The following is a 13,984-nucleotide window of genomic DNA, read 5'->3' as shown; positions in this document are numbered from 1 at the left end:
TTTTTGTCTGAAAGTTCGTCGCAGGATTACCACAACCTCCGCGTCACTGCCTTCAACCGTAACGTTGAAGAGCTGGGCAAGCGGACCGCCGATCTGTCGGAGAGCCGAAGTAAGTCCTTTTCCTTCTTCGCGGGGGTGCGCTGGCGCCCCCGCGGGCTGTAGTCCCCGAGATTCGGGCCGACTGCTGAGCAGTCGGGCCGGATCTTCCCGGCGACCTTCTTTACTGATGACTTGACGCCTTCTTTCTTTCTTCTTCTCAGGGGCCAATGCTGCTCTTCAACAGCAGCTGAGCGACGCCAACTCCGCTTTGTGCGCCAAAGAGGAGGAGTGCAGCAAGCTCGCCACGGAGCGCGATCTGCTGACCACTCAATTGGCAGAGTAGAAGGAGCTGCTTGTGAAGACGCAGAGGGAGGCGGAGGAGACAGTAACCGCCCTCCTGGCCGAGTTCGCGAGCGAGCGCTCCTCCTGGTCTGACAAGGAGGCGCTGCTGTCCTCCGGCTTCCACGAGATTGAAGACATCGTTGATGGTGAGTTTCTTTATTTTCTTTCTTCGAGCTGCCGACTTAAGTCGTGCCGACTCCTGGTTTTTGACTTGCTTCTTCGTTTCTTCCTGTCTTTGCAGACTTCTTCCCTGGGCAGTCACAGGCCGCCATCCAAGCCATCGAGGCTGACCGTGAAGGTCGGAGGGCGGAGGGCGCAAAGATTGCCGCCGACGCCCCCCGAACTCTTGACGAGCACATCCTGAGCATCGAGGCTCGCCTTCGGCCGGCTCACCGGATGCTGCGCCGGCTTCACCGTGTCGGTGCCTAGGCGATTGCCGCCCTGTGCCCGGATATGCAGGCTCCGCGCACCCCCAGCCTGACGGCCGACTGGCTGGAGGTCACGGCTGGTCGTCTTGAGGCCTGGAAGGGCTCTTTGGCCCGAGCTGGAGTGCGCCGGGCCTTGGAGTTCGTCAAGGCATGGTATCCGGGGTGTTGGGGAACGTAGCAGAAATTCAAAATTTTCCTACGTGTCACCAAGATCTATCTATGGAGAGACCAGCAACGAGGGGAAGGAGAGTGCATCTACATACCCTTGTAGATCGCTAAGCGGAAGCGTTCAAGAGAACGGGGTTGATGGAGTCGTACTCGTTGTGATCCAAATCACCGGAGATCCTAGTGCCGAACGAACGGCACCTCCGCGTTCAACACACGTACAGCCCGACGATGTCTCCCACGCCTTGATCCAGCAAGGAGAGAGGGAGAGGTTGAGGAAGACTCCATCCAGCAGCAGCACAACGGCATGGTGGTGGTGGAGGAGCGTGGCAATCCTGCAGGGCTTCGCCAAGCACCACGGGAGAGGCGAAGTACTTGGGAGAAGGGGAGGGCTGCACCAGAACATTGGTATGGCTACCCTCCCACCCCCCACATATATATAGGGGCAAGGGAGAGAGGGGGGCGCAGCCTTGGCCCTTCCTCCAAGGAAGGGTGCGGCTAGGGAGGAGTCCCTCCTCCCCAAGGCACCTAGGAGGTGCCTTCCCCCTTTAGGACTCTTCCTTTCCTTATCTCTTGGCGCATGGGCCTCTTGGGGCTGGTGCCCTTGGCCCATATAGGCCAAGGCGCACACCCCTACAGCCCATGTGCCCCCCCGGGGCAGGTGGCCCCACCCGGTGGACCCCCGGGACCCTTCCGGTGGTCCCGGTACAATACCGGTGACCCCGAAACTTGTCCGGTGACCAAAACAGGACTTCCCATATATAAATCTTTACCTCCGGACCATTCCGGAACTCCTCGTGACGTCCGGGATCTCATCCGGGACTCCGAACAACATTCGGTAAGCACATACAAACTTCCTTTATAACCCTAGCGTCATCGAACCTTAAGTGTGTAGACCCTACGGGTTCGGGAGACATGCAGACATGACCGAGACATTCTCCGGTCAATAACCAACAGCGGGATCTGGATACCCATGTTGGTTCCCAAATGTTCCACGATGATCTCATCGGATGAACCATGATGTCAAGGACTTAATCAATCCCGTATACAATTCCCTTTGTCTATCGGTATGATACTTGCCCGAGATTCGATCGTCGGTATCCCGATACCTTGTTCAATCTCGTTACCGGCAAGTCTCTTTACTCGTTCCGTAACACATCATCCTGTGATCAACTCCTTGATCACATTGTGCACATTATGATGACGTCCTACCAAGTGGGCCCAGAGACACCTCTCCGTCACACGGAGTGACAAATCCCAGTCTCGATTCGTGCCAACCCAACAGACACTTTCGGAGATACCTGTAGTGTACCTTTATAGCCACCCAGTTACGTTGTGACGTTTGGCACACCCAAAGCACTCCTACGGTATCCGGGAGTTGCACAATCTCATGGTCTAAGGAAATGATACTTGACATTAGAAAAGCTTTAGCATACGAACTACACGATCTAGTGCTATGCTTAGGATTGGGTCTTGTCCATGACATCATTCTCCTAATGATGTGATCCCGTTATCAACGACATCCAATGTCCATGGTCAGGAAACCGTAACCATCTATTGATCAACGAGCTAGTTAACTAGAGGCTTACTAGGGACATGGTGTTGTCTATGTATCCACACATGTATCTGAGTTTCCTATCAATACAATTCTAGCATGGATAATAAACGATTATCATGAACAAGGAAATATAATAATAACCAATTTATTATTGCCTCTAGGGCATATTTCCAACAGTCTCCCACTTGCACTAGAGTCAATAATCTAGTTCACATCGCCATGTGATTAACACTCATAGGTCACATCGCCATGTGACTAACACCCAAGAGTTTACTAGAGTCAGTAGTCTAGTTCACATCACTATGTGATTAACACTCAATGAGTTCTAGGTTTGATCATGTTGCTTGTGAGAGAGGTTTTAGTCAACGGGTCTGCAACATTCAGATCCGTATGTACTTCGAAAATTTCTATGTCATCTTGTAGATGCAACTACTACGCTACATTTGGAGCTATTCCAAACAACTGTTCTACTATACGAATCCAGTTTACTACTCAGAATAATCTGGATTAGTGTCAAAGTTTGCATCGGCGTAACCCTTTACGACGAACTCTTTTACCACCTCCATAATCGAGAAAATTCCTTAGTCCACTAGTTACTAAGGATAACTTTGACCGCTGTCCTGTGATCCATTCTTGGATCACTCTTGTACCCCTTAACTGACTCATGGCAAGGCACACTTCAGGTGCGGTACACAGCATAGCATACTCTAGAGAGCCGATGATAAAAGCATAGGGGACGACCTTCGTCCTTCCTCTTTCTTCTGCCGTGGTCGAGCTTCAAGTGTTAACTTCATACCTTACAACTCAGGCAAGAACTCCTTCTTTGACTGGTCCATCTTGAACACCTTCAAGATCATGTCAAGGTATGTGCTCATTTGAAAGTACCATTAAGCGTTTTGATTTATCCTTATAGATCTTGATGCTCAATGCTCAAGTAGCTTAATCCAAGCTTTCCATTGAAAAACACTTTCCAAATAACCATATATGCTTTCCAGAAATTCTACGTCATTTCTGATCAACAATATGTCAACAACATATATTCATCAGAAATTCTATAGTGCTCCCACTCACTTCTTTGGAAATACAAGTTTCTCATAAACTTTGTATACACCCAAAACTTTGATCATCTTATCAAAGCATACATTCCAACTCCGAGATGCTTACTCCAGTCCTTAGAAGGATTGCTGGAGCTTTCCATATTTATTAGTATCTTTCAGGATTAACAAAACCTTCCGGTTGTATCACATACAACCTTTCCTCAAAAAAACGTCGAGGAAACAATGGTTTTTGGCATCCTATCTGCAAGATTTCACAAATAATGCAGTAATTGCTAATATAATTCCAACAGACTCTTAGCATCGCTACGAGTGAGAAAGTCTCATCGTAGTCAACTCCTTGAACTTGTCGGAAAACATCTTAACGACAAGTCGACCTTTCTTAATGGTGATACATACCATCATTGTCCGTCTTCCTTTTAAAACCCATCTGTACTCAACAGCCTTACGACCATCGAGCCATTCTGCCAAAGTCTACACTTTGTTTTCATACATGGATCCTCTCTCGGATTTTATGGCCTCGAGCCATTTATCGGAATCCGGGCCCACCATCGCTTCTCCATAGCTCGTAGGTTCATTGTTGTCTAGCAACATGACTTCCAAGACAGGATTACATACCACTCTGAAGTAGTACGCATCCTTGTCATCCTACGAGGTTTGGTAGTGACTTGATCTAAAGTTTCATGATCACTATCATAAGCTTCCACTTCAATTGGTGTAGGTGCCACAGGAACAACTTCTGTGCCCTGCCACACACTAGTTGAAGAGACGGTTCAATAACCTCATCAAGTCTCCACCATCCTCCCACTCAATTCTTTCGAGAGAAACTTTTCCTCGAGAAAGGACCCGATTCCAGAAACAATCCCTTATTGCTTTCGGATCTGAGACAGGAGGTATACCCAACTGTTTTGGGTGTCCTATGAAGATGTATTTATCCGCTTTGGGTTCGAGCTTATCGGCCTGAAACTTTTTCACATAAGCGTCGCAGCCCAAACTTTTAAGAAATGACAGCTTAGGTTTCTCTAAACCATAGTTCATACGGTATCATCTCATCGGAATTACGTGGTGCCCTATTTAAAGTGAATGTGGTTGTCTCTAATGCCTAACCCATAAACTATCATGGTAATTCGATAAGAGACATCATGGTATGCATCATATCCAATAGGGTGCAGTTATGATGTTCGGACACACCATCACACTATGGTGTTCCAGGCTGTATCAGTTGTGAAACAATTTCCACAATGTCTTAATTCTGTGCCAAACTCGTAATTCAGATATTCATCTCTATGATCATATCATAGATATTTTATCCTCTTGTCACGACGATCTTTCAACTTCACCCTGAAATTACTTGAACCTTTCAATAATTCAGACTCGTGATTCATCAAGTAAATATACTCAACATCTACTCAAATCATCTGTGAAGTAAGAACATAACGATATCCACTACATGCCTCAACACTCATTGGACTACAGACATCAAAATGTATTACTTCCAACAAGTTGCTTTCTAGTTCCATTTTACTGAAAAACGAGGCTTTCAGTCATCTTGCCCATGTGGTATGATTTGCATGTCTCAAGTGATTCAAAATCAAGTGAGTCCAAACGGTCCATTTGCATGGAGTTTCTTCATGCATATACACCAATAGACATGGTTCGCATGTCCCAAACTTTTCAAAAACGAGTGAGCCCAAAGATCCATCAACATGGAGCTTCTTCATGCGTTTTATACCGATATGACTTACGTGGCAGTGCCACAAGTATGGCTTATCATGGTGGGGGTGAGTAGAACGTCGCCGGTGCCTGGAAATGGGATGAGGCGAAGACATGCACGCCGACGAATCTTACCCAGCTTCAGGGCTCTCCGAGGAGATAATACCCCTATGCCTGCTCTGCGGGGTCTCCGCATGATCACTATGGCCAAGTGTTTACACGATTGCTCCTTGAGATGTTTCTTGGAGGTAGGAGAGGGCAAGGCTAGCTCTCTCCCTTCTATATGATCTGGTCTAGAGCTAATGGGTTCCAACCCTTTGCATGGGTGCCCTGGGGGGTTTATATAGGCCTACCCTCCAGGGGTACAATGGTAATCTGGCTGAACGCGGGCCCAGCCGTCAGTGCCTCTGGCCTCCGTCTTCTCTGCCGACCGCTGGGGCCCGTTGACTGGCCTGGTACGGAGCCGATAGGCCGCGTCCGCCGCGGGCGGGTCTTGCCGGCTGCTGATTACTGTAGTCATGCTTCTGATGTCGCGGGCTTGATCATGAGGTCGTGGCAACAGCCCCGCCGCCTGGCGGGTGATCACTGTTGCCACTCCCCATCACATCTTGATCAATGGCGTGTGGGCCCCGGGGGAGGGCTCGGCCGACTCCCCCGGGCCGACTCCCAACGGGTCCGACTGGTGGTTCTCCTACCGTCTCCTGAGGTCTCACTGACTGGTGGGGCCTGCTGCCTCTAGGCCGTACAGACAAGCCGTCGTGGGTGCAGGATTCGGTCTTGTGGTGCTGATGTCAGGGCCGGCATGGCAACAGTGCCACGCTGCACGGAGATCTTCCGAGATACGGCGTGCTGTGGCCATGCCTTCCCTTGGTGAGGGGCGGGGGTGGGCTTCGCCGTAGCCACGCCCTTGCCTCGTCCCCTTTGATGAGGTCATGGGGTTTGTTGGAGTCGCAGGCCGACTCCCCAAAGCCGGCTTCTCTGGAAGTCGTCCCTGGGACTCGGCCGTCTTGCCGTCGACTCCTTAGGAGGCGGCTCTTCATCCTGGGGTCTTGAGGGGCGCAGCCTGTCCCGATGTCTTGAAAGGTTGTGGGGCTCGGGTTGGCCTACCCGTGGCCCATTACTCCGACACGCGGCTTCTCGAGGAGTGAAGTTGCTTGGATCATGCGGATAGAAACCTTCTTCAATGATTCTCCAAAGATTAGTGTTCACATGATTTAAATGACGTTTAAAGCGGTAAACCCAAGAATCAAAGTCCTCATTTTTCACAATCTTAGGGGGACGACCGGCATGATTCAAATGAGTGGAAGGAACCGGTCCACCATAAACAAGTGGTGGTTCCACATGAGCAAAGATACGGGTGCCATTCTTACCACTAGAAGAAGGAGCCTTTTCACTACTAGCTTCCCCCTTATCGGAGGTAGCATCCGTCACCTTGTCGGTGGGATTACCCACTTTCAATGGTGCGGTGGATAGTTTAAGCCCTTCAAGGAATTTAGTAAACATGCTTTCAACCTCGGTCGTCATGGAGGTTTTCAATGTCTCCAAGGCCACATTGAACTCCTCACGAGAGACCGAGGTTTCCCCATCGCCCGTAGACGAGATCGGATTCACACCGGAGTGTTCCTCCACACCGTCTATGGTATCAACCATACTCTTCGGACGGTAAAGTCCTTAATAAAGAGACGAGGCTCTGATACCAATTGAAAGGATCGATATGGTTGAGTAGAGAGGGGGGGGGTGAATAGGCAACTAACAATTTTTAGCTTTTCTTTAACAATTTAAACTTTGCATCAAAGTAGGTTGTCTAGATATGCAACTAGGTGAGCAACCTATATGATGCAACAATTATAGGAACACAAGCAAGCAAGTGATATGATACAAATAATCTTGCACAAGTAAAGGCATGAGATAACCAAGAGTGGAGACGGTGGAGACGAGGATGTGTTGCCAAAGTTCCTTCCCTTTGAGAGGAAGTACGTCTCCGTTGGAGCAGTGTGGAGGCACAATGCTCCCCAAGAAGCCACTAGGGCCACCGTATTCTCCTCACGCCCTCACACAATGCGAGATGCCGCGATTCCACTATTGGTGCCCTTGGAGGCGGCGACCGAACCTTTACAAACAAGGTTGGGGCAATCTCCACAACTCAATTGGAGGCTCCCAATGACACCACGAAGCTTCACCACAATGGACTATGGCTCCGCGGTGACCTCAACCGTCTAGGATGCTCAAACACCCAAGAGTAACAAGATCCGCAAGGTATTAGTGGGGGGAATCAAATTTCTCTTGGTGGAAGTGTGGATCGAGGCCTTCTCAACCACCCCGAGCAAATCAACAAGTTTGATTGGCTAGGGAGTGAGATCGGGCGAAAAATGGAGCTTAGAGCAACAACGGAGCTTAGGATTGGAAGAGATAAGTCAACGGGGAAGAAGGGGACCCCTTATATAGTGAGGGACAAAGATCCAACCGTTATCCACCTACCAGCCCACGGCCAGCGGTACTACCGCTCCAGGCCAGCGGTACTACCGCAGGGCCGTGCGGTACTACTGCTTGCTGCCAAGCGGTACTATCGCACGGTCATGCGGTACTACTGTACAGGCCCGCGGTACTGCCGCAACCCCAGCAACAGCAAGGTCAGAACTGAAACACAGGAGCTGAGGGCGGTACTTCCGTGACCGCGGTACTACCGCGCCCCCATGCGGTACTACCGCAAGGAAGGAATCCCCTAGCCAGGGGGAAGGAAATATCCGTGCCTACTTTCGCAAAGAAACGGAAGAAGCAAAAACCCGACACAGTAGTACTACAGAGGTGCGGTACTACTGCCTGACAACATAGCACGGTACTACCGCAGAGCGAAAGCGGTACTACCGTGGTAGGCACAGATGTAAAAAATTACATCCGGCCCTACTACCGCGAGGGAGCGGTACTAGCCTGGTGGGCAACGGTAGTGCAGCTCCAGGGGAGCGATACTACAGTGGGCACCTGCGGTACTACCGCACCGCAGCACGGTACTACCGTTGGTGCCTATGGTACTACTGCTCACTTGGGAGCAGTACTACCGCGAGCCAACGCAACAGCTAGAAACAAGGCGGCAAGAAAGCGGAGGATGCTCCAAGGGAAAGGAGGGGACAAGAAGGAGACGTGTACGTGATGATTCCACCCAAACCTTTCCGACGCGGACCCCCTCTTAATAGTACAGATTTCCTATGACTCAAATCCACCAAAAAGAAACGTAGAAAAGACGCCGTCTTTAACAGTCTTCGAGGGGCACCCAACCGTCTTGTGCCTGGCCATGAAATGTCTAGGATACTCATGGCACACGATTAGTCCGCAAACGCGTTGTCATCAATCACCAAAACACCTTAGGGATAAATATGCCCTTACAACGGTACTTCTATTTGGTCTAATCTGGCTGTGTAAAAAAATTAAAGCGGGAGAAAGCAGTGTACGTATGTCGTTTCGCACACGGAGATGACCCGTTCCCTCTCGGAACCATGAGGCTTCTTGAGGGAAGCTCCGGTTTGCAAGAAGCCTACAACAAAACTTGTCCCAATTCGGCCAAAATAATTACCCCAGGATGTTGGTGTCATGTCATGAGACCATGCCAAGTTTCATGATTTTTATGCGTGTTTTGGAATTACAGGAATTAAAAACCCACGTTTCTCAATCTTTCCGGCCGAGCCACGACGCCCAGATGTTTGAATTTCACTCCCATCTCTTACATGGAACTTAGAAATTCACCCAAGGACACACATGTGATTTTTCAAACAACTTTGGTGCACTCGAGCCTGTGCTTGCAGTTCAAATTTGAATTATGCACATTAAATGCCCCAAAACTCAATTAATGTATAAAAAAGGCAAAACAAGCCCAGAATAATTTCAAAATTTAGCACGCTACTTCTATTTGGTCTAATCTGGCTGTGTAAAAAAAATTAAGGCGAGAGAAAGCAGTGTACGTATGTCGTTTCACACACGGAGGAGACACGTTCCCTATCAGAACCACGAGCCTTCTTGAGGGAAGCTCCGGTTTGCAAGAAGACTACACCAAAGCTTGTCCCAATTCGGCCAAAAAAATTACCGCAGCATGTTGGTGCCATGTCATGGGACCATGCCAAGTTTCATGATTTCCAGGCGTGTTTTGGAATTACAGGAATTAAAAAACCAAATTTCTCAATGTTTTCGGCCGAGCCACGATGCCCATATGTTTGAATTTCACTCTCATCTCTTGCATGGAACCTAGAAATTCACCCAAGGACACACATGTGATTTTTCAAACAACTTTGATACACTGGAGCCTGTGCTTGCAGTTCAAATTTGAATTATGCACATTAAATGCCCAGAAACTCAGTTAATGTATAAAAAAGCGAAACAAGCCCAGAATAATTCCAAAATTTAGCACGGTACTTCTATTTGGTCTAATCTGGTTGTGTAAAAAAAATTAAGGCGGGAGAAGGCAATGTACGTATGTCGTTTCACACACGGAGGTGACACGTTCCCTCTCGAAACCACTAGCCTTCTTGAGGGAAGCTCCGGTTTGCAAGAAGGCTACACCAAAGCGTGTCTCAATTCGGCCAAAAAAATTACCGCAACATGTTGGTGTCATGTCATGAGACCATGCCAAATTTCATGATTTCCAGGCGTGTTTTGGAATTACATGAATTGAAAAACCAAGTTTCTCAATATTTCCGGCCGAGCCACGACGCCCAGATGTTTGAATTTCACTCTCATTTCTTGCATGAGACCTATAAATTCACCCAAGGACACACATGTGATTTTTCAAACAACTTTGGTGCACCGGAGCCTGTGCTTGTAGTTCAAATTTGAATTATGCGCATTAAATGCCTAGAAACTCAATTAATGTATAAAAAAGGCCAAACGAACACGGAATAATTCCAAAATTCAGCACGATACTTCTATTTGGTCTAATCTGCCTGTGTAAAATAATTAAGGCGGGAGAAGGCAGTGTACGTATGCCGTTTCGCACAGGGAGGTGAGAGTGCGTATAATCCATGGACTCAACATTAGTCATATAGAACTCACATACTTATTGCAAAAATCTACAAGTTATCAAAAACCAAACATTACACGCATATGCTCCTAGGGGGATAGATTGGTAGGAAAAGACCATCGCTCATCCCCGACCGCCACTCATAAGGAAGGCAATCAGCGAAACACCTCATGCTTCAAATTTGTCACACAACGGTTATAATACGTGCATGCTATGGGACTTGCAAACCTCAACACAAGTATTTCTCAATTTCACAATTACTCAACTAGCACGACTCTAATATTACCATTTTCATATCTCAAAACAACTATCAAGTATCAAACTTCTCATAGTATTCAATGCACTTTATATGAAAGTTTTTATTATATCCCTCTTGGATGCCCATCATATTAGGACTAGTTTCATAACCAAAGCAAACTACCATGTTGTTCTAAAATACTCTTAAAATAATATAAGTGAAGCATGAGAGTTCATCTATTTCTATAAAATAAAACCACCACCGCGCTCTAGAAAGATATAAGTGAAGCACTAGAGCAAATGACAAACTACTCTGAAAGATATAAGTGAAGATCAATGAGTAGTCGAATAATTATGCAACTATGTGAAGACTCTATAAAATTTAAGAATTTCAGATCTTGGTATATTATTCAAACAGCAAGCAAAACAAAAGAAAATAAAATGACGCTCCAATCAAAACACATATGATGTGGTGAATAAAAATATAGCTCCAAGTAAAGTTGTCGATGAATAAAGACGAAAGAGAGGATGCCATCCGGGGCATCCCCAAGCTTTGGCTCTTGGTTGTCCTTGAATGTTACCTTGGGGTGCCTTGGGCATCCCCAAGCTTAGGCTCTTGGTTGTCCTTGAATATTACTTCCGGGTACCTTGGGCATCCCCAAGCTTAGGCTCTTGCCATTCCTTATTCCATAGTCCATCGAATCTTTACTCAAAACTTGAAAACTTCACAACACAAAACTTAACAGAAAACTCGTAAGCTCCGTTAGTATAAGAAAATAAATCACCACTTACGTACTGTTGTGAACTCATTCTAAGTTCATATTGGTGTAATATCTACTGTATTCCAACTTCTCTATGGTTCATACCCTCCGATACTACTCATAGATTCATCAAAATAAGCAAACAACACAATGAAAACAGAATCTGTCAAAAACAGAACAGTCTGTAGCAATCTGTAGGTTTCGAATACTTCTGTAACCCCCAAAATTCTGAAATAAATTGGTGAACCTGAGGAATTTATCTATTAATCATCTTCAAAAAGAATCAACCTAATCTCACTCTCTAATAAAAAATGGCAGCTAATCTCGTGAGCGCTGAAGTTTCTGTTTGCTACAGCAAGATCGCAAAGACTTCCCCCAAGTCTTCCCAAAGGTTCTACTTGGCACAAACACTAACTAAAACATAAGAAACACAATCATAATAGAGGCTAGATGAATTATTTATTACTAAACAGGAGCAAAAAGCAAATAACAAGAATAAAATTGGGTTGCCTCCCAACAAGCGATGTCGTTTAACGCCCCTAGCTAGGCATGATCATGACAATGATGCTCACATAGAAGATAGAAATTGTAACATAAAGAGAGCATCATGAAGAATATGACTAGCACATTTAAGTCTAACCCACTTCCAATGCATAGGGATTTTGTGAGGAAACAACTTGTGGGAACAAGAATCAACTTGCATAGGAAGGTAAAATAAGCAAATCTTCAAGATTTTCAACACATAAAGAGGAAACTTGATATTATCGCAATTCCTACAAGCATATGTTCCTCCCTCATAATAATTACATGTAGGATCATAAGAAAATTCAACAATATAGCTATCACAAAACATATTCTTAGCACGATCCACATGTATGCAAAGTTGACACTCTTCCAAAATAGTGGGATTAACATTAACTAAAGTCATGACCTCTCCAAACCCACTTTCATAATTATCACAGTAAGATTCAACACCCTCCAAAATAGTGGGATCATTACTTCCTAAAGTTGACACTCTTCCAAACCCACTTTCATCGATATAATCATCATAAATAGGAGGCATGCTATCATCAAAATAAATTTGCTCATCAAAACTTGGGGGACTACAAATATCATCTTCATCAAACATGGCATCCCCATGCTTGTGGCTTTGCATATCATTAGCATCATGGATATTCAAAGAATTCATACTAACAACGTTGCAATCATGCTCATCATACAAAGATTTAGTGCCAAACATTCTAATGCATTCTTCTTCTAACACTTGGCACAATTATCGGAATACTTATTTTCATGAAAGATATTAAAAAGATGAAGCATATGAGGTACCCTCAATTCCATTTTTTGGAGTTTTCTTTTATAGACTAAACTAGTGATAAAGCAAGAAACAAAAAGATTCGATTGCAAGATCTAAAGATATACCCTCAAGAGCTAACCTCCCCGGCAACGGCGCCATAAAAGAGCTTGATGTCTACTACACAACCTTCTTCTTGTAGACGTTGTTGGGCCTCCAAGTGCAGAGGTTTGTAGGACAATAGCAAATTTCCCTCAAGTGGATGACCTAAGGTTTGTCAATCCGTGGGATGCGTAGGATGAAGATGGTCTCTCTCAAACAACCCTACAACCAAATAGCAAAGGGTCTCTTGTGTCCCCAACACACCCAATACAATGGTAAATTATATAGGTGCACTAGTTCGGCGAAGAGATGGTGATACAAGTTCAATATGGATAGTAGATAATGGTTTTTGTATTCTGAAAATATAAAAACAGCAAGGTAGCAAGTGGTAAAAGTGATCACAAACAGTATTGCAATGCTAGGAAACAAGGCCCAGGGTTCATACTTTCACTAGTGCAAGTTCTCTTAACAATAATAACATAACTTGATCGTATAACTATCCCTCAACATGCAACAAAGAGTCACTCCAAAGTCACTAATAGCGGAGAACAAACGAAGAGATTATTGTAGGGTACGAAACCACCTCAAAGATATCCTTTCTGATCGATCTATTCAAGAGTCCGTAGTAAAATAACACAAAGCTATTCTTTCCGTTCGATCTATCCTAGAGTTCATACTAGAATAACACCTTAAGACACAAATCAACCAAAACCCTAATGTCACCTAGATACTCCAATGTCACCTCAAGTATCCGTGGGTATGATTATACGATATGCATCACACAATCTCAGATTCGTCTATTCAACCAACACAAAGAACTTCAAAGAGTGCCCCAAAGTTTCTACCGGAGAGTCAAGACGAAAACGTGTGCCAAACCCTATGCATAAGTTCACGAGGTCACGGAACTCGCAAGTTGATCACCAAAACATACATCAAGTGGATCACGTGATATCCCATTGTCACCACAGATAAGCACAAGCAAGACATACATCAAGTGTTCTCAAATCCTTAAAGACTCAATCCGATAAGATAACTTCAAAGGGGAAACTCAATTCATCACAAGAGAGTAGAGGGGGAGAAACATCATAAGATCCAACTATAATAGCAAAGCTCGCGATACATCAAGATCATGCGAATCAAGAACACGAGAGAGAGAGAGAGATCAAACACATAGCTATTGGTACATACCCTCAGCCCCGAGGGTGAACTACTCCCTCCTCGTCATGCAGAGCGCGGGTCTGATGAAGATGGCCACTGGAGAGGGATTCCCCCCTCTGATAACCCA

The sequence above is a fragment of the Triticum urartu genome, chromosome 3 (assembly GCF_003073215.2).
Source record: "Triticum urartu cultivar G1812 chromosome 3, Tu2.1, whole genome shotgun sequence".
NCBI lineage: Eukaryota > Viridiplantae > Streptophyta > Magnoliopsida > Poales > Poaceae > Triticum > Triticum urartu.
This window is presented reverse-complemented; position numbering follows the sequence as displayed.